This window comes from Saccostrea echinata, unplaced genomic scaffold (genome assembly GCF_033153115.1).
Source record: "Saccostrea echinata isolate AGI-Se365-2 ecotype Australia unplaced genomic scaffold, CSIRO_AGI_Sech_v1 ptg000047l, whole genome shotgun sequence".
NCBI lineage: Eukaryota > Metazoa > Mollusca > Bivalvia > Ostreida > Ostreidae > Saccostrea > Saccostrea echinata.
In genome coordinates, this window is record NW_026889796.1 from 4,732,046 (window position 1) to 4,753,113 (window position 21,068).

The following is a 21,068-nucleotide window of genomic DNA, read 5'->3' on the forward strand; positions in this document are numbered from 1 at the left end:
AGGGGATGTCCGTTGATTTGTCGAGATAGTCTTTATAATCATTTCATTTCTTTTATGAACCCACTACTGCAATTATCTCTCTCTCTCTCTCCCTCTCTAGTTTAATTAACCTACAACATAATGATAAGGAGAGGAGAAAAGAATAAATTGTAGAGTCCCAGAAAGGACAAGAGATCGTTCGATTTATCATTTATGATTGATCAAGTTAAGCAGAAATAAGTAAATTTGACTAACTCCATTAGAAATTTTGATACAGATGTTTTCCAGAGATTCAATAGCAGTAAAAATATAGTGAATGAAATATAAATATTTCAAATTCACATTCCTGTATAAACTTTTGTCCAAATCAATTATTGATTTTGCTGTACGTAAAGCTTTTGTATATTTTGTACAAGAATAATTTAACACCATCTATTATCCAATCTATAGTTGGCTCGAATTTTGACTGACATGTTTCATGCCAAGTGCCGTTGTTTTTATACTCATTGTGACTACGAATTAAGCCATTCACTTGTGGGCATCTTCACTAAAAAAAATTTACGACAAAGATTAAAATTTTGCTTGTGGACAAACCTTAGTTCATATATTTACAAAACAACTAACAAAAGAGTTGGATTTAATGTTCAGAATATTATTTTAGGTGAATTAACAATGGATTATTACAACGGCATTACAAAACTTTAAAAATTTTGTCAAGCAAGGACGAAAAAGGAAGATTGTCAAAATTCGAAGTTGTGTTTGTGTTTGTTGAAGGGGGGGGGGGTGTCTATCTTTCACAAACCAATTTTTTATTAATACATTGCTAAATTACCATGATTTAACAATGGTGCAACAAACAGTGGGGGTCCACCCTTTCAATGTACATTTTTTCAATAGTAAAAGGTTAGGTTTTGGGAATAAATAGTGGGGAGGCTCCCCTGATACTACGTGCCTGCTGGTGAGGGCCCAGAAGCTCCGGAGTTTTACCAAATATTTCATTCATTTTCTTGAAATATAAAAATTATGCCATTTATTTTTTGTTTTGGAAATAAAAGACATAGTAATATTTATTGTTTTGACGAAAATTAATATTCCATGGAAACTTATTGTACATATAATTGAGGCTAAAATTTAACCGATATATTAATTGGTATCGTATAATCATTCTTAACGTTTAAAAACACGTATACAAAATTTTAATTATGAACAAAAAAATATCGTATTGTAAATCATAATAGTAGATCATAGCATTCAACGATGTAGCTGAAATTTGTTTTTTCAAAGATTTAAAAAAAAAAAAAATATCAATGTATGATAGAACAATGACAAAATAATGAATGATTTATTTGGATTTGTCAGTTATTAAATAAAAGATTTCAAATTTTATCATACAGCCATGATAATTTAAAATCTAAATAGACACAGTATGACACAGAATAATTTGAAACACGAATATTTGTTGGATGGTACTGAATTTTTTTTCTCCGAATAATTCTCTCTTTTTTCGTATCATTTTTTTTTCTGAAAATGATGTGTACGCACTTACGTATTTGTGTATAGGCAGCTACGCGCCTGCTGTTCCATTGCTATACTTTACTTTATACATATTTTATTGGACAAATCAGTAGGAATTAGGCAACAGGCCCATTGTTTCATTGCTACCACGGTTTGATTTTATGCTTTTATTTGCATACACATTTTCATAAATATACTTTGCTATACCCCTGTATTGTCTGTTGAACACTTGGAACCTTATGCATATTGTATAAATTACGAGAGGGAGACCTCTGCTCGCTTAAGACGGTTTTTCTCTCATTGATGACAATTTTCTTACAAAATAAGAGACAAGGATGGGATTTAAATTTATACTGGTATACAAATATATAAATTTTATGACGGAAACATTGATTTTTCAATTAAAGAGTTATCTCTCGTTGCAGAGAATCTATTTCCTCCTGCGTTATTTTTGGCGATTTCCTGAATCATATACATTTGTGGATGTAAGTAGATATATTCCGGTTATTTGTAATAAACCTTCTCGGTCTGCGGTGTACTTACTTGTTTATGTAATAATAATGTAATGGTTGAAATTTGCCAAATAACTAACATTATAAACGATAAATCATTTATCCAACTCAAAATCTATCGATTTATTCTCATGTTTGATAATCAAACATCAAGAAGTTGAAGCACTTGGGACGAGTAAGCAGAATTCTATCTACATTTGGACAGGCTTTAGAATGAGATGGAAAGTTTATTACGTATTTGATAGCACCCTTTTATACAGTTTTATTACTTTGCCAGACAAATTTATCAGCACGTCGCGAGATAATATGTAGGACAGTTTCACTAATTGATTGAAAGTAAAAGAATGTCTAACGTCGACTTCATAGCCATTGATAACATATGAATAGAAAGAAATTCAATTAATGATTTGTTCACGTTGTCAATTTCCTGTTCCTGTTACCTTCACTATGTTATTATGTCATTTCCCTACTAAGTATTGAATAGGGGCCATTAAGAACTTATATATGAACAGAAATAACTGGTTACATTTTGAAGAAGTAGATCAAATTAAGTTGTAATGCATTTCATTCTTAAAACTGCATGCATTTATTTTTTCTTAGAGAGCAATTGTTAAACTCAGATTGTTATGTTGATGGAATCATTTGTTTCTTTTTTAAAATTTCATAGTACAATAATGGCACGAGGTATTTAACTCCAAATCACGTGCAGTGTGATCTTTCCGAGAACTGCAGTCATTTTTGCTTACAGATTGAAAAAAGCAGTGGTAAAATGTTTTCAACTATAATTTATCTACAAAGTCATGTATGACACACCTGCCTTTATTGTCTTTTTTCCTGCGTGAACAGCGTCAAAACTTGACTTGATTCTTTGTATTTTAAAAACATATTAAATAAACGCCCAATGCGTCGATCGAACCAAAAACTTTTCCATTCTTTAGTGCTCTGTAGTCTCTACTGGTAACGCATACTACTGAGCTATCATCGTTACACAATTGATTTGTATGCTAAATGACGTTTTTATACTACATGTAATTGTTAGACCATTATTTACCGACTGAATTGTCTAGGGATTTTCCTATCATTTCCCGATCATGACAAGGAGAGCACGGCGCGTGTGACCGGTCGGCAGGGGATGATCACTCCTCCATGACACCTGATCGCACCTCTAATGTTTTAAAGGTCCATGTTTGCTCTGCTCCTGATTTGTATTGTTTAAATGAACTTTGGGCTTGAATACCGTTCGTGATCTCCTTATAATTCATTTTTAAACGGCGATGATGCAACGCATTAACAAAGTGGAATTTTTTTGGGGAGGGGGTCATTCTTATGGTCTCTAGGTCTTCTATTTTTTTTTTTTTTTTTTTTTTTTTTTTTTTTTTTTGCAAATGGTTTTTAGTTTCTTTGAATTGAAATGTACTCAAATGCATCGTTTCAAAATCGTGGAGAGACGACCCAGAGGTAGCATATTTTAGAAAAAAAAATGTATAAAATGTAACGCTTTGTACCAAATGACTCAATCAGCCATATTTCAAGCGATTTTCTGTAGATTCCTGTTGAATGCCAATCAAAAGCATCCTCGTTCTTTATTGTCTGAAGTATAACGTGGGACACAAAAGCAACTTTTTCTTTCAGCTTCCGAAACCTACAGATAAATCAATGTTTTTGCTATTCACAGGAGTTCAATCGTTTATAAATGTGCAATCGAATAAATATATGTGTTTGGAGGGGATATACGCATCTTCTGAGATGTAATATAAGTGTAGTAACAGGGGTTGATACAAGTGGGAGACCATGTCTTTTCACCACTCTTTTTCATTTTTCCTCATGTATATGCATTTTCTCTTTTTTTCCAACCCTGTTTCTGCCAGGACAGCCGTTGTGTTCTCTTGAGTCAGACACAAGATTTTCTGTTCTATTTAACATATATACATGCATATAGACAAATATAAATAGAAAATATGTATAGATAAAATCAGTATAAACAATATTTTAAACATAATTATACAGCTATAGATTATTTACGATGAATTCAAGTTTAAGTCTTTATATAAGCAAGGTCATCCTGGTATTCGCGCACAACCACGTCCGGGCATGTCCTGCCTCATGATGGACTCCAGTCAATTCGGAAAAATTGTAATAAATAAGAAATCATATCATGATATTTATGACTTTACCAACAAAGGTGTGCATGTAAATTGCGAAATCAGTAATTAAATATTAATTAAATATTCAACTATGTTGTTAAACCGATTTTTAACGTTGACTCAATTTACCAATACTCATCAGACCAATGCTAAGCCATGATCAGTAAATGTTTCAAAATGAAATATATCCATTCTTGTTGCATGAATTTTTCAATACATTTGTGTTAGGCTATTTGTTTGCCAATCATTATTTATATATTTTTCCTTTTGAATAATCTATATTTTAGATTTTCAATGACAGCAAAATGGAAAATACAAGATAAATGCAGTTATTTACAACAGGATACAAGGACTTAACAGCATAAACAAAAACGCAATGCCAAACAGCTCCTTTTCTGAAGGATTTTTTTGAATAATTTACAATCATTTCTTTTAAATTATGACCATCTTTCATCTATGCATGAAAAATGTTTTCGTCAACTTTGGTTAAACGATTGTCTTAAATAATTCTAAGCTGTCATAGATGTATTTTATCAAAGATCAAATTTTATGCATAACATGAATTTTTCCTGATCTGATATTCGTTTTCTGTAAAGTCAATTCAACAGATTTTGCAGAAATGCAGTCTTTTTCACCCTTGTTCTTAATTATTATTATTTTGCCTTAGTTTTTTGCAAAACATTTTGAAGAAGAAATGTCTGCTCAGTACATACTGAGTATACAATTTTTTTTTTTCTCAAAATAATAACCAATACCTGATATGTCGTAGAATGATGTAATTCGCAAAATTGTGGCCCGTTATTAGCATACCTTTATAAGTATTCATATGAAGCGGATTTTATTTAAACACTTCTACATGAAAAGAACACGTTTCTTGCTATGCCCTTCAATTTGACATTTCGATCTATCAACGACGTTTTATCATTTAACCATATTTAGTATCATTCAAAATACCCCACTTAACTAGAAATAAAAGACACCACAGAGTCAGACACATCTGTTTCATATTTGATTACTTCAACTTTTCCATCGTCAACTTCTCTTTAAAATATGGCAATATACCATTATCACCTGCATATGGATTTTATGTCTTCCAGTTTATTCGATACGCAAGTGCATGTTCTAACAATTTCTAAAGAGAAACAGGCTATTGTTAAAAAAATGATAGAAGGTTGTTAATACTCTCGTTTAATGTCAATATTTTGTAAATGCCATGATCGAGTTTGTTTGTCGTTAAATCAAATCTTGACTGGCCTCATTCATTCAAATTGTTAGGCCATTATTTAAACACTGAATTGTCTAAAGATTTTCCAGTCTATCCGATCACGAAAAGGAGCACACGACGGGTGTAACAGGTTGACAAGGGATGCTTTCTCTTCCATGACACCTGATCCCACCTTTTTTTCAGAGATTTGAGTTGGTTCTGCCTATAATTATTATTGTTATATGGACTATTGAGTATGATCACTGTTAATTATCTTTATAATTCATCAACAAGAACATGTCTGGTTCGCCAAAGTTCAAACATTCTTGAACGCTCTTCGAACATATTTATCAGAAGCGTCAAACATTAAACTAAACCATCTTGCTGCAGCTGCAGGCTTATAATACAACATTACTACTATCAAACTATAAAACTCTAATGTATTAGCCTTTAAGCACATTTTTCTCGCAGGAAGTAGGTGTGAAACAGGTTTATAAGCCTACAACCAGCATCTCACCATGCAGGTATTTCTAATTCTAAGCACAGTTTGGTTGTTTATGTAATTATTATCCGATTACCGGTTAATTTACAGATGCCTATAAAGTGCTATTAAAAATAATTTCAAAGAAATGTATGCTATGAGGAAAAATATTTTGATATTAACTATGCATGCCTACCCTACATCACTGGGAAGATATAAATTAAATATCACTCTTTGAATGTCTTCATTTTACATACTTATTGTGTGTTCAATGCAAAAACAGTCGATAAATCTCACCATCATTCCATTATGATTGTTTAACAGACCAGAAAAAATATAAATTTAATTTAGATTTACTAAAAAAAGAAAATATTTTTAAGTATAGGCTAAGTATAGATGCCTATAAAGGACCTATATGAGGAAAGTTAACCTTGATTTACAGTTCTTTGACAATAATTTGTCGAGATGGAAAATTTAATAATTTTTGATTTTTTAATTTCATTGGTTTTTCAGTGTTTTGGCTTTTGCAAAACTTCCACGCTGTCGTTTAGGAGAGAGAGAGAGAGAGAGAGAGAGAGAGAGAGAGAGAGAGAGAGAGAGGAATAATGCAATTGTATTGTAACGATATTTCTCTGCCATTACATTCACAAGTAATGTTTAACTTATACTGAACAGCAGAACTTGTTCTCATCAAATATTACTTAAAGGAACAGTGCTTTTTTTTAAAAAGATATTTGATCAAAAGATATTAAATATTTTTAGTTTATTATTATTTGATCATGAAGAGGATATTTTTTTTTTACTAAAATAAAATTTTTAACTGGTATTCCTTCACAACAACATATACTTTTAGCTCACCTGAGCCGATGGTTCAAGTAAGCGTTTCTAATCACATTTTGTCCGGCGTCCGTGTCTGTAAACTTTTCACATTTTCAATTTCCCAAGAAGTACATGGCAAATTTCAATCAAACTTGCCAAAAAGTATCTTTTTATGAAAGGAATTTAATGTTGATTAATTGAAGTACCACGGTCTCTTCCAAATGGAGATAATTAAGAATTAGTAAAAAATGCAATGGCATCTTTTAAAAATCTTCTTCTCCAGAAGTGGCAAGAAAAGAATACGAAACCTCTGTGGAAGCATTCTCAGGTAGAGTAGACACAAATTTGTTCAAATTTGTTCAAATAATGACCATGGGGTTAGGATGGGGCCACAATAAGCGGTAAAATTTTTACATAGGAATATAGATAAAAATGATTAGAAATATTTTTCTCAAGAATAGCAAAGACATTATTAATCATTTTAATATATGCAAGCATCTTTACGTTCACAAGTTTAGGATGGGACCACAATTGGTGATAAAAAATTTCACATAGGAATATATAGGGAAAAAACCTTAAGGTTTTACCAAAGGTCAACATGCCCAGAAATTTATTTTTTCAACAGCTCCAAAACTATGTGAGGTATAAAGTTTAAACTTTCACAGTTTATAAATATATCATTGATTAACAGATAGAAAGTATCACTTAAAAACAAATATACAAAAAAATATATTTTTTGAGAAAAAACAATTTCAAAAAATTTGCATATTTTTAAAAAATGCACCTGCTTTATTCTGTACTTTTAGTGAAAACCATCATTGAAGAAATAATATAATTATGTTTATCAATGAAGGGCAAGTTGGACGTGAATGGTCTCTGAAAGGCTGTTATTGAAAGCATGACATGTATAAAGACAAGACCCCTTTAAAATCCGCCATTTGCAATGTACTTTCGGTTTCAAATCTTAGCATTTGGACAAAATAAACAGGGAAAACACCTTTCCAGAGGCTATCGAAGTCCAACTTGCCTTTCATTGATAAACGTATATTGTTTCTGCAATGATGGCTTTCACTAAAAGTACGGAATTAATTAGGTGTATTTTTTACATATATATGCATTTTTTAAAAAGAATTTTTCTCGATAAATACTTTCTTTAAGTATTTGTTATCAAGTGATACTTTCTATATGTTAATCAATGATATATTTATAAACTGTAAACGTTTGAACTTTATAAACCACATGGTTTTCGAGCTATTGTAAAAATAAATTTTTGGACACGTTGACCTTTGGCAAAACCTTAAGAAATACTCTTTTCAAAAGACGACGAAGACATCTTCAGTCATATTAATATAGAAGCATCCTCAGATTGGTAGAATAAAGTCAATTTTTTTTAAAATTATGAATCAGGGGGATGAGGTTGGGGTAGAATAGATGATTAAAGTTTTACATAGGAATACAAAGGGGGAAAATCTTCTGATGTGAAACAGTATTGCCGTAATAACTCTGGTGAGTGATGGGGCCCATGGGCCTCTTGTTTGGTATTTCTTACAGGAATGTATGTACAATACCTTTGCAAGTTCGAGAGATATTCTATTGACAGGCAAAAACTTGTCACTCTATTACTTTTTTGATAATTGTGATGATTATGAAATTACTATGACTCAATTATGCAAATTTTCCAATTTTTAGGTCTCAATGCAAAAATCCCACGCTTTGTCTTAGAATAACAATCTTTTTCCAACATCCAGAAGCTTCGAAGGCACATATGTTTCACAATCTAAGCGTACCCCTAAATTGAAGACGTTCCACCAGTAATTTCGGGTATATCTCTTTCTGTCACATTGTCTTCTGATCAGATCAACAAATACATATCTACATTTTGAGGTTTCCAAAACTTTTTTCTTGCGTATGATTAAGAGATGTGCAGTATGTTTTAGGAATTTTGTTTTCGACCCAGTGGTCTACATGACCTAAAAGTGTGTGATTTAAAATTTTGAGGTTGTAATTGAATGTTTTCCTTCTTCAATATTCGACACTGCAAAATCTAGACATTCCCTATGGTCGGCAATGTAAAAGTGATGCTCAATAATGTTTTTAAAAAAAATTAAAAGTTAAATAAGAGACCTTCTCTTCGGAGCTGAGGACGTTATTTTTTCTAATGTTAATATAATAGCTTTTCATTGGAATGTTAACTACATTTTTGGATTTTGAGAAATTAGTTCTGGCTTGAAATCGTAATACGCGTGCTAAGGTTGCAGATATGCAATAAGACTTGTGATGCTACAAGTTTTGCATTTTCAGACATCAGTCTGGCTGCAAAGATTCATAAAGTAATAAACTCACAGTTCGCTAGGTCATTAAGTGTTATGTGTAAAAGGGCGTCTATAGATACAAATCTTTTCCCGTCCATGTCAGATAGATATCGACTCTGTCTCTGATTTTACATCAATACAATTCATAAACGTCAATGCCAATTTGTATTATGAAAAGCATGAGGTTCAATTATTTACAGGGTTAGGAGATTTTTGCTGATGATAAATATTTTTCGGTAAATATCTTAGAAAAATCACTCCTTATTAAATATATCTCTCATATACGACAATATTTATTTAATAAATTGCTTAATATTTAATAATAAATACAGATAAAGACAGAAAAGAGCATGAATTTCAATAAAAATAATTATGACATTTACATTTACCTTTACTTTGAGCTGATTCACATGAAATTAATGAACACAAATATGTATATTTACCATATCTAAAACTTCTAAAGAAACCATTTTTATGGTGGACCTTAAATCTTAAAGCTTTTGAAGTAAAGGTTAGAGTAAATCTTAAACGATGTAACTATTTTATTTCCAAAACCTGTCTAATTGAAAAGAGACTGGTTTTGTATCCAAAATTATTGATATTAATCGACAAAGTCTGTGTTCATATGTTATGTAATGGACATCTAAATAGTTAAATACAAACACTTCTGAACGGTCGCCGCGTTTGATACCCGTTTCCTGCATAGATAGTGGCTGTTCCTTTGCCAAGTGCCCGGCATTAGAGGTGAAAGTCGAGGGTCTTTCGGATATGACCTTAAAAACATGGGTCTCGTGTCATCATAGGCGTTGGAACGATAAAGATCTTCAATGCTTAATGGCGGAAAGTGCCGAGCATAAATTTGAAGCCCTTCACCGGTAGTTGATGACATCTCCATGAGTGAAAACTATCGCAAGGGACGTCAAACAACAAACAATCAATCAAACAAACAAACACTTCTGAAAATGAAATATTCAGAAGAACATTTATCTTTTGAGATTATATTTGATTACTTTTTCGCCTCAAACAAATTATTACATTCCTTCTGATGCACATTTTTCTTTCATCATCTTTTCTTCAGCATCTGCATGGTTATAATTTAGTCTTTATTATTAGTGATGAAATTGAATGAGTAAAAAGTGGGACAACACAATGGGCAGAAATAAACGCAAGATTAAAATCATTCCCATAAGAATTGCAATTAATTAAATAGGCTTGTCCTTAATGGATGCTATGTCAAAATGCTGTGACAAATTACGAGCCTTGCTACAGATTTGTTAAGTGAAAATTTCCACCGACATGCGGGTTTGAATAGGGGGAACTTATTAGATAATGTCAGGTTTCTACGGAATTGATAAGCATTATGAGACAGGGAAATGTTTCTGAGAAAGAGCTATGTCATGTAAAACAGATTTCAAGAGTTAGAATAAGGATTCAGTTGCCGAAATACATCAGTGATTCTACAGGAAATTCCCCCCAATCAATTATCCCCAATCCTATGTTTCATGTAATCAAAAAATCTTGTCCAGTATAAATCACCTTATATGCAATATCAATGTCTTGAATTGACTCATAGCAACAGTTACATGAGCCACAATCATATTCGTTGATTCTTGATAAAGAGGGATTAATCTATTTATATTGATGATTGGTGAATATATTTTGTTATCAAAAGGAAACTGTTGTTGGAGACAGTAAGACGTGGACCATCAAATATTCTTAGGCATATGTCTCTTTCTTAATACGTGTCATTTGTTACTTTTAATTCCAAGAATTACATATTGATCTACTTTATCTTTTCAAGTTTGATATTTGCTTATTATGTTATCTCTTTGTTAGAGTAGGAGCACAACATATTCTTAAAAATGTTTACTTGCTGTGTTATATATGTTATTGGATGCATTTCATTTCAAGGATTAAATTGACCAACTTTTGGAGTGCATTTACTCCAGTTTTGATTTGTTATGTAAATAAGTATTGTTTCCATTAGATCTTTAATGTTTCTCTCATACTTCAATTGCAAAAGTTTTTAAAATGCCCATTAAATGTAAATTTACCATTGTAAATCGTTAGATCTGCATCAACAATGGTTAAATATATGCAATCAAGAGAATTCCTGGAAATGGTTAAAGCATCAGGTAACTCAAATGTAACTTGATTCGAAAAATGCTTCATCACAATCTACAACACATTCATATTTTAAAGCAACCGCTGTTTTTGGCGATCATGCAAGTTTTCCTGCAGTAATGATGGCAACACATAAGCCACTTATTGTCAAAGATCCATGGGAAACCTGCTAATAAGTTATGAAACCTGCTAACGAGCTTTAAGAATAAGAATGGGAATTAAGCAAATGATATGTTAATAGGTTGATCGTTAGGTTTGAAAAAAGCTGTACGAGTTATCGAATGCGATGAAATATACTTTAGTCACGTAAAATACATGCGTACCTCTCATGTCCTGGTAAAATTTTCACTTCTTTATTCGACACTAAGAGTTGAACCAATTATGTACACATGTAGATTCAACTCTACTTCCAACAAAAATTTCAAAAAATTGGAATTTCATCGCAAAAATCAAAATTCATGCTGATCCTTATATCTGTTATCGCATTTACGCTATTAAACGTTTACAGGTTCAGATGCTGGCAATGGTTCATTGATTCAAATGTCTTCTATATTTATTCCAAGTGCTTAGAATCTGAGAGATGAATGGTAATAATCAATGCCTCACAGGAAGGTGACACCTGTAACACAGCATATTCGAAACTGTTTCAGAACTTGACTTTAGCACAGCTTAAGAATTTAAGCACATTGTCTTTCCTTTCAATAATGTCAGATTTAACATTGTACTACGTCTTTTGAAAGCGACCAAATGTGAAACTATACGACATTAAATTATTCCATGTAACAATGTAAGCAAGCAATCAATTAATCAGATTTTCTTTGTCTTGAAAATGCTTTTGGTATCAAATTTCAAATACATGTAATTTTAAGCATGCACTAAGTTTACGTGAACTATGTGAATATTATTGTAATGCGCATAATCTATCGCATATAAGCATATCGGCATTTTGTATAGCTTAATAATTTTGCATGTTTCTTTTGATTGCTTGATATATGCATTGCTATGTTGAAAGGCTAGAAACGATTACCATCGAACAAACATGCTCTGCACGTTTGATGCTTTGCACATTAGATAATTACAGGTCTTTTTTAACTATTTGGGTGTTCTCCTAATCGATTAAATCTGTTCTGTATAAATTGGAATAGATCTTAAAGGGTCATTACATAGACCAGATACCGACCAACAGCAAGGTAGGTGGGAACTTAACATTGTTATAGGCATGCATTGTCAGTTTCATATGCACCACTTCAAAGTATTTAGTTAGAGTAGTTTACATACAATTATGTACCTTTAATATAAAGTAAGTTCGGTTAGGTTTAAATGTTATACATGTGTAAATAAGAAATGAATCTCATTAGATAAAGAAAAGTTTTATTTGAAGAAAAATTTTAATCTTAACTATTTACTGATTGAAAAATAGTTATCAAATTCCATTTAATGCGTTTATGAAAATCTAAAAAAAAAATGAAAAAGAAGTTAGAATTATTTATATAAGGATATACTTTGTATTGTTTTAAATAATTTTCTGTCCGTTTGTAGCTCTTTCCTTGAAACAGTTCAAAACAGTAAAATATTTTTTTCTAACTGTAAAGCAAATTTTATAGCCAAAGTATTATAAAATTTTATTTCATAAATTTCCATCTATAATTTTTTTTTTTTGCAAAGAATTGAACAAAAAGAAAATTAATATTTAAAAACATCAAACATAGTATATTCTAGTATATTCGATAAATTAAGTAGATCATTTGTGTATTTGACACATACATAATTATATAAAAGATTATACATTTCTGATAAAAATAATAAAAACAAATTGTAGCTGAAATTATTTTGAAAATTCTGAAAAAGCCATAAGAGCATAGCATTCTATCTAATTAAAAATATTGAAAGACAATTTTATTCATTAGGATTTCAAAAAAAATTATTCTATCACATTTGTCTTGATATAAAGTACTTGAAAGAGATTAAGGGGTTTCTTAAAATAGGACAAAACATCATTTATTCCGAGGAAATCAAAGTTTTGTCCTTTTAACATATCAGCTGTTGAGTTTGATTTGAATTAGGATCATTCATCAAATTTTGACTTTTAGCACTAAAATACAATATATTTTGGAAGAAATAGAACTTATGAAAATTGAGAAAAGACAAAAAAAAAAAAAAAATAAATAAATAAATAAATAAATAAATAAACAAATAATCTCAGTATTAGAACGCAAGTAAGATTCTCCGTTTTGTTTAATGAGAAGTATGTCATGTTCTTCTTCTACACAACTTTCCGAAATAAGGATGAAATTATGGATTCGAAATAATCAGCGCTACTTCTAGACGTAATGTAATAAACAGAGAACATTTTTATATCAAATGCAAACTAGTCTATAAAACCACTCTTTATTGACATTTAAAAGACACTAACTGGTAATATATATACCGAGCACTATTAAATACTTTGAACCGTTATTTTTATGGTAATATCCTCATCTAACTACAATGAAATGATACTAAACATCATCAAATCAATGTGGGAACTTAAAGGAACGTACACATTACAACAGTTTTCAATTAAGCTAGGATCTCCAAGATAGACCTTACTCTAAAAGGAATTCTGTGTCTGTTTTATTGGACTTTAAAAATACGCGGTCAACTATTCAAATAACCCATTTTTTAAATTCTTTTTTTTTTTCAGTAATGTCATATTACTGAGTCGAGAATCGGAAAAGCTATGAATGCACAATATACCGGTAGGATGTTGATTAGTTCCTACTATTTGCAAGCATTAGATGTATGCTTATTAGTTAGAGAATGTAATAGATTTCAGCAGAGATTTAAAATATCTGCTTTTCAGTTATTTTTGCAATTGATTTCTGGTTTTAGCAAAATTTTGTTCAATATTTAATTCTGAGACATTTTCAATTTATGATTTACATTATTATATTTTACAGATCTAATTCCACAGAGTTATTTTTTTTATCATGACCATACATGTACATTTACATTTGAATATCATTATAAGAGGGAGATGTTTTTACAAAGAGTTAAGATAAGAAAAAAAAAAACACTTCCATTTGCTCTGATAATATTGCACAAGCCAAATAAAGATACCAGCAGCTTTTCCATATTTTTTTCCTCTAAACTTTGATTGATTAAAAATGACCTTTAAGGAAGTGACAATTTCTGGTTGAATTCTTTCTCAGAAAGAAAGCACTGAAAATAAATTGTTCTAATAGTCAATATGACTATCAGATTTTACAAAAGAAGATACTTTTCTACCCAAACTTCAAGACACGAGAGAAGAAGTATCATAACACATGAAAGAGGATCTAAAAGTTTGATATGTCTGTTATTACGACCAGTAGTGTATTGCTCTATTTGGCATGCTACCACCGATAACCTGTATCATAATGAGTCTTATACATTTAAAATATTTCAATAAAAGAGTAGAAAATTAATTATCTAAAACATTTCAAGATTTATAGATTCTGAAACCTTTTTTCATCTCATGACCTTTTTTTCATTTTCAAACTTTATACTCAGGCAGCAACTTGTAATCCGAGCAAACCCAAAACTCGCATGACGAAATGGACTTTCATAATATAAATGACAATTCCTTGACGATTTGTCAAGAAATTTATCTTTCTCTTTTTAAAAATGAGAAAACATATCCCTATCTAATAAATTGTTTCGAATGGAGGCAGCTTACGTCGGCCTCAGAAGTAAATAATTTCAATTACAGTGGTTGAGATTGTCATCCATTGAACATACAAAGAGAAAGACGGGAGAAAATAAAGAATATTCAAAAGAAGATTTTTGTTACAACCGTTAAACAATAAAATACACGAATAAAATGATAAAGCATACAATAGATTGTTCGAGAGGCACGTTCTTGTTTAAAAGGATTGATTGATTGATTGATTGTATGTAGTTTAATGTCCCATTTGTGAATTTTTCACTCACGTATGCCGGTGAAGGGCTTCAAATTTAGACCTATACTCGAAGGAGTTTTCTATCGTGCCAAAGCCTACCGTGACGCGGGACATCGATTTTTAAGGTCTCAACGAAAGACCCATTTCTTTCACTTCCTAGTGACGGGCGCTTAGCGAAGGAACAGTCACTACCTTTTTAGGTTCTTCTTAGCAGCGAACGAAAATCGAACCCAACCCGGGCCTTCCGATCGCGAAGCGAGCGCCCTACCACTAGGCTACCGTGATTGGCAGTTCTGATATATTCTACCGAATTTAAATGCAGGCACTACTTAGTCTTCTCTTTTTATACTCTGAAAAAATGTAACAAACAACATTTGTTTTTCTCATCACTTCCCAGCGCTATATGTCAAACATCTCTTCTTCTAACCAAATGAAGTATCAGTTACCTTACTGCATTGTTGATCAATTTTTATCGTATTGCATCACAAAAAAAAATCTTTTTTTTTTTTTTGGTATTCAAAAGCAAAGTCCAATCCATTTCATTTCATAACTATTAAAAGTAGAGGGATCCACTGATGATGTTCGTTCATGGAAATGACAAGCTATATCATTTTTATTGTTGACCTACGACGTGAAGTAAATAAAGTTCCCTTCTGTCTGTGAATCTTCCAATGTTTTATATCTCAAATGTCATAGTATCTGCCATGATTCGCATCGAAATATCCTCCTTGGCTTCACCTAAAAGAAAAAAAACTTAGAGAATTTCGATATTTAGGGCATCTTTGAAGATTCTTTGTCCTTCATTGGGCATTGACATTTAACTCTCTCGCCCACTCAGTAAATGGACGTTTTCTGATAGCTATAATGATGATCTACACGAGTTGGTTTGTCAGTGAAATCTAAATCTTAATGCAGTGTTAAAATACAGTTTGATTAACGGTCGATCTGTCCACATAAATCTGTTATATCTCTTTCTTCAAGAAGAAGTAACCCATTACGATTTATCTGTGGAAATCTCTAGAAAAAACTCTTTTCATTTTCTTTCCTATCGGACGGAGGGAAGCATCTTAGAAGCCAAAACAATCATGAAATGACTTCCGATTGCATGACATAAAATTTGCTCTGCTTCAGTTATGGTAAAGATTTTTTGCGATTTTTGCAGATTCACAATTGCTCTCTTCCCAACAAACAAGACACAGCTCGTCTTTTGCAGTGTGAGTATCTTTTCCTATATTGGTAATAAACCGCTAAAGTGCAATTATCGTAGAATAAAAGACTGAAATTGTACTGTGATTTTGTAAATTTAATCAAATTATGTCAGCTTTATTCTGAATATCATAACGGAGCATGTGGATATCCATTCCCACTTGATTTATGAATCTGGTCTTTTTTGTTAATTTATCTACAGGAAAATGAAATAATCAAGTTGTTTGATGATTCTGCAGGTTTAATATAGTATTGATTTTTTTCTTTGAATACGTACATTTTATTTCACAATAATATATTGTTGATTCAGAGAAATGGATAGGTTGACACGTATAATTCACCAGCAGTCAAAATTCAGTCTTCTCAGTCTTTCTTAGTACTTTTATTACTGTATTAATTTATGTCGAAACTATGTAACATTGTCAAAAAGAGAAGAGAATGTAGTATAACTTAGTGAAATTCTGCCAAAGAAGAATACTGTGTTAATGATTGTTTCAGAACTATATTCTATTAAAATAATGAATCATTAGATGAATAATACTACATTTCTCAAAATATTCTACAAAAAAGCGGCGACAGATCTTTCAGATTCTCCTTCTGTAATTTATTGACATGTAATTAATACCTAAATGTTCCTTGTATTTCATGAATTCCAATTATTTCATAAATTATTCCAATATTTCACATAGACAAAGTGATACAATGTATAACTATAATATTAAACATTCTGACAAGGAAAACACAAACCTAAAAGAATCTGAAACACTTTACAAGAATTGGTAGGTTTGTGTGTGCATCAGCATTTCGTCAAACAAAAGGCACCGACGTCTTTCGTTAAAATGAAAAAAAAAAAAAACAAAACAAAAAAACAATGAAACAAGTGGTAATGATGAAGCCCGGTTTCTTGAAATAATAAGAAAAAGATCATTTCCAGCTTGATTGCTTTTAATTAAAACCGTTTCTTTGATCTCTCAGCGTGACATTTGCTCTAGTGTGAAACGCTGAGTCTGTTAGACTGCATTCATTCCTATAATCAAGTTAAAGCGAAATGATGAAACAATTTGGAATTACGCAGGCTCAAGTCAGGAAATTGCCGATTTGGAGCGTTAATTTGACAAAATGAATGGTTGGAATGAAGACTTCGCGGGACTTTAATATCCGCAGAGATGAATCTGATTTTGATTACAGTTTGATGTATCGAAATGATTTTTTTCTATCTAGGGTTGTTGCCTAAGATATGATGTGTTCTACATCAATTAACACTGCCTCCTTCCTTGATATTCAATCACGCAGTGTATTAGTGCTTTGATTACGTAAGCATGTTAAGGTTCTTTTCCTTTTTTTTTAAATTTCACTAAGAGCAAATTAGGAACTTGACCTTCTTTGGCCCCTTTGACTCAAATATACCGAACACTGATCTTTCGTTTGTTGTATCAACCTACCAAATCACATTATTAACAGCTATCAATTCAGAAAGAGGTTCTTTAGAAGTTAAGATATGTGGCAAAATGTTATTCACTTCTTTTTTCAAAAATGCACAGTTTGATTTTTCTTCCAATTTTTGTTGAATTTTATGGTAGCACTGACGATTCGTCATCATAAGATGTCAGAAGTCTTTCTTGTGTCATGCCTGTGCAGATGGTATAGTTGACAATAGACAAATCTTAAATATTTAACAAACCTGGATATATTTACACAATTAAAATTTTGAACAATCTTAAACATATTTACCTACCAATAGACAACATTACAATTCCTATATTTTTAAACATTCAAATCTACACATCAATAGGTTCGTCATTAATTTCAATCTTGTTGCACGGAAAGACGATGCTTCACCATAACCGATAAAGTCTTTTAATTGCTTTTTCTCTAATGGAGTGGTCTGCGCAGAAGTGGCTTGAAGTATTTGCGTTGGCAATTTAATTCTTTCCAGTTTTCTCTCGAGCTTATTCCCCTAATTAAGCCTGTTACTCGTAGTTTGCTTCATCAATGATGCTGTTATTCCAAAATTAAGACTTGTCTCTGTCTTTCTTCTCAGATAAAAAAAATCGATTCTGTCATCTCCTTTACGAAGTCGTGCATGTGCTTTAACGGAACGTAAATTGACAAGAGAATAGAACAGTTCTGTTCTTGCGTCAAGTTGGCACTGACTACTGAAATCTTGGAAAAACTCCATCGCTGATAAACAAGAAAGTCAATTGAATCCGACCTTCTGTCAATTATTAGCGAAAAACGATTCGTGGAACATTATCGCTTTATGTGATTAACCAAATAACCTCCAGAAAGGAAAATCCATGGTTCAACTCCTTTCAGGGTAAACCAAAGCCTGTTAAATGCACTAGTTCCAAGACAATGAAGTTTTAATTGTTTCGTCGATAAATTAAACGTGAAAGTCTTTTTAGAAGCATTCAGAACACAATGAATGCTATTACTTTTGCTTCAAAAATCTTTCTTGTCTGATCAAAATATTGACTTTATTTCAATTATTATTTGAGAATGAAATATAGAAAATATATCTCAGTGTATGTTTATTGTGCTGTTATGTGCCAATAAAGACAGGTATTGTGACATTCAAAAGCATTAATGACGCGTGAATTAATTATTCTCAGGTTATATTGCTGTTTACATGCAGTTACAGATGCATGTTTTTCACTTAATTCTAAGCATCTTTTACTTCTGTGAATATTAACTTGATTTGTGTTATAAGAAATCAGTCTTGGGAACAAACATGCACTTGATTTGTAGATATTGCTATGATTACAATGCATTTAGTTTCTTCTAAAACACTATAAGCTTTTGACAAATAAGTTTATGATACAAGGATATCAACAGTTTCGTTCAAAGTGAACATTTGACAAATTCTAATGTTGATATAAGGACCTTGTTAACAAATACAATCTATCTTTTAGTCGAATGTTGACTGACATTTTATCATACAAATTGTTAGAGCATTATTTTCACACTGATTTGGCTACGGATTTTTTCCCGTTTGTCCGATCATGACAAGGAGCACACGACGAATATAATTATTTGAGCTTTCCTTGATCTTTAGCTACATTCTGTACAAACATGATGATCATGTATATCATGAATGCAGATGTCCATTTTTCAGTGTTTTACTTTGAATTTTGTTTATGCTTAACTACGCTCAGAAAGCCATATTTAAATTGAACTTCCCATTGCGCAGATGAGTTAAGGCTAGGTATAGGCATTTCTATACCAATAAACTACTTTAAATGCCTAAGGACTATATCTACTATAAAGAGAAAGTTAAAACTTATTGTCTAATATATACTTAGTACCCATGACATGGGATAGTCAGTACACATTATGACGTCATATTATGATGTCATTATTCCTTACTACACAAGATTATAATCGATATCAACAAAAATGCTTCGGTGCATGCTCTATTTTATCTAACTGAGACAAGGTAAGTTTAGAAGCAAAATATTCCAAAGCTTGCTGGTATTGATGCACAAATATCAGCAGCTAAGTTATATAATTTCTAATTATAAAGTTTTAAGTTGAATCTGGGTAAAAATGTACAGTCCGGTATAAGTTTCCTCAAATTCTGATCCAATGAGAAAATGCCTAGGATTTGTACAGCAGTTTTATTAATCTATAGAATATTCTTCTTAGCATTATACAATTTTTTTTGAAAAATTAAATAGGGTAATCCCTTGCGCCGGAGCTGTTTTGTTGATGTGTTTTATTACCTCCAGTAGGTAAGAACAATGACATCATAATATGACGTCATAATATGTACTGGCTATAACAATATATCGTGTGTACTAAGTATACATAAGAAAATAAATGAAAACTTTCTCTGAATAATAAATATACCTCTTTTGCTTTTTTATTAGCTCATTTGCATAGAAACGCCTATACCTAGCCTTAATTCACATGCGTGGGATCAAAATTGTCTAATTCAGTGGCTAATTTAGGAGGAAGCGATATATCTATAAACTGACCCTCCGATACTTTTAACTTGTGTGGAATATGATATGCTATACCATCAGATGAACAAGTTTGTGATGTGGTAAACTACTGTTTGTTCAATTTGTGATTTAGCTGGGGGGTAGGTTATTGTGTCCACGTCGATGGGGGAACCTGACCATTGAGAAGTGGCAACTCCTCAGGTACTTGGGGTTTTACTCCCCCTCGCCCTGGCTGGCGAACACATCGGAACTTTTCTCTTCTTTTCTGTTGTCTTTACCGGAGGCATATTTCTCAAGTCAAAAACCACGTTGCTGCTTCTAGCTTGCTATTGCTAAATAAAAAATTTCTGGGGTTCTCTGCAAGGGTTTCCGGATAACTCGTACGTAGTTTAGGCTAACGATGCAGGGTGTCCCAAAAATAAAACAGACTATTTGATATAAAATCAAATAATCCAAATTATTTTCACACAATTTTTTTCCGTTTGCCGGATCATGACAAGGAGCATACAGTGAACATGTACAGTTGGCAGGCGATGTTTTCTCCTCCATGGCACCTGATCCCACCTCTGACTCTTTTATAGGTCTGTGGTTGCTCTAGATCAGCTCCTAATTTGTATTGTTCCAAAGGACTTTTGAGCTGGGTTATTATTCGTTATCTTCATATTTCTCTCTGTATCATAGTCGCCAAAAGATCTTTATTTCAAGACGAAAGCTTACCTCTCCAATATTTGTTTCTTTAACCAGCTAAAAGTAAAGTATGATTCCAATTAATTCTTATCATCATCTGGCTACTCAAAAAGTATAAATCAACACAAATATTTGTTTTTATTACAATTTTAATTAATTTCACTGATTAGTTTAGTAAAGAGTAAGTAATCTATTTACTTCAATTTTTAATCAAATGGTTT

General features: G+C 31.7%; 1 protein-coding gene across 1 annotated transcript in view; it reads left to right on the plus strand.

Moving 5' to 3' along the window:
• Positions 1 to 21,068, plus strand: part of LOC133202446 (G-protein coupled receptor dmsr-1-like) — a 45,184-nt gene that overhangs the window by 7,359 nt on the left and 16,757 nt on the right. Inside the window, exon 2 of the mRNA XM_061338271.1 lies at positions 16,173 to 16,224. The gene's annotated coding sequence lies outside the window, so the exon portion shown is untranslated. The remainder of the gene's footprint in view (positions 1 to 16,172; positions 16,225 to 21,068) is intronic.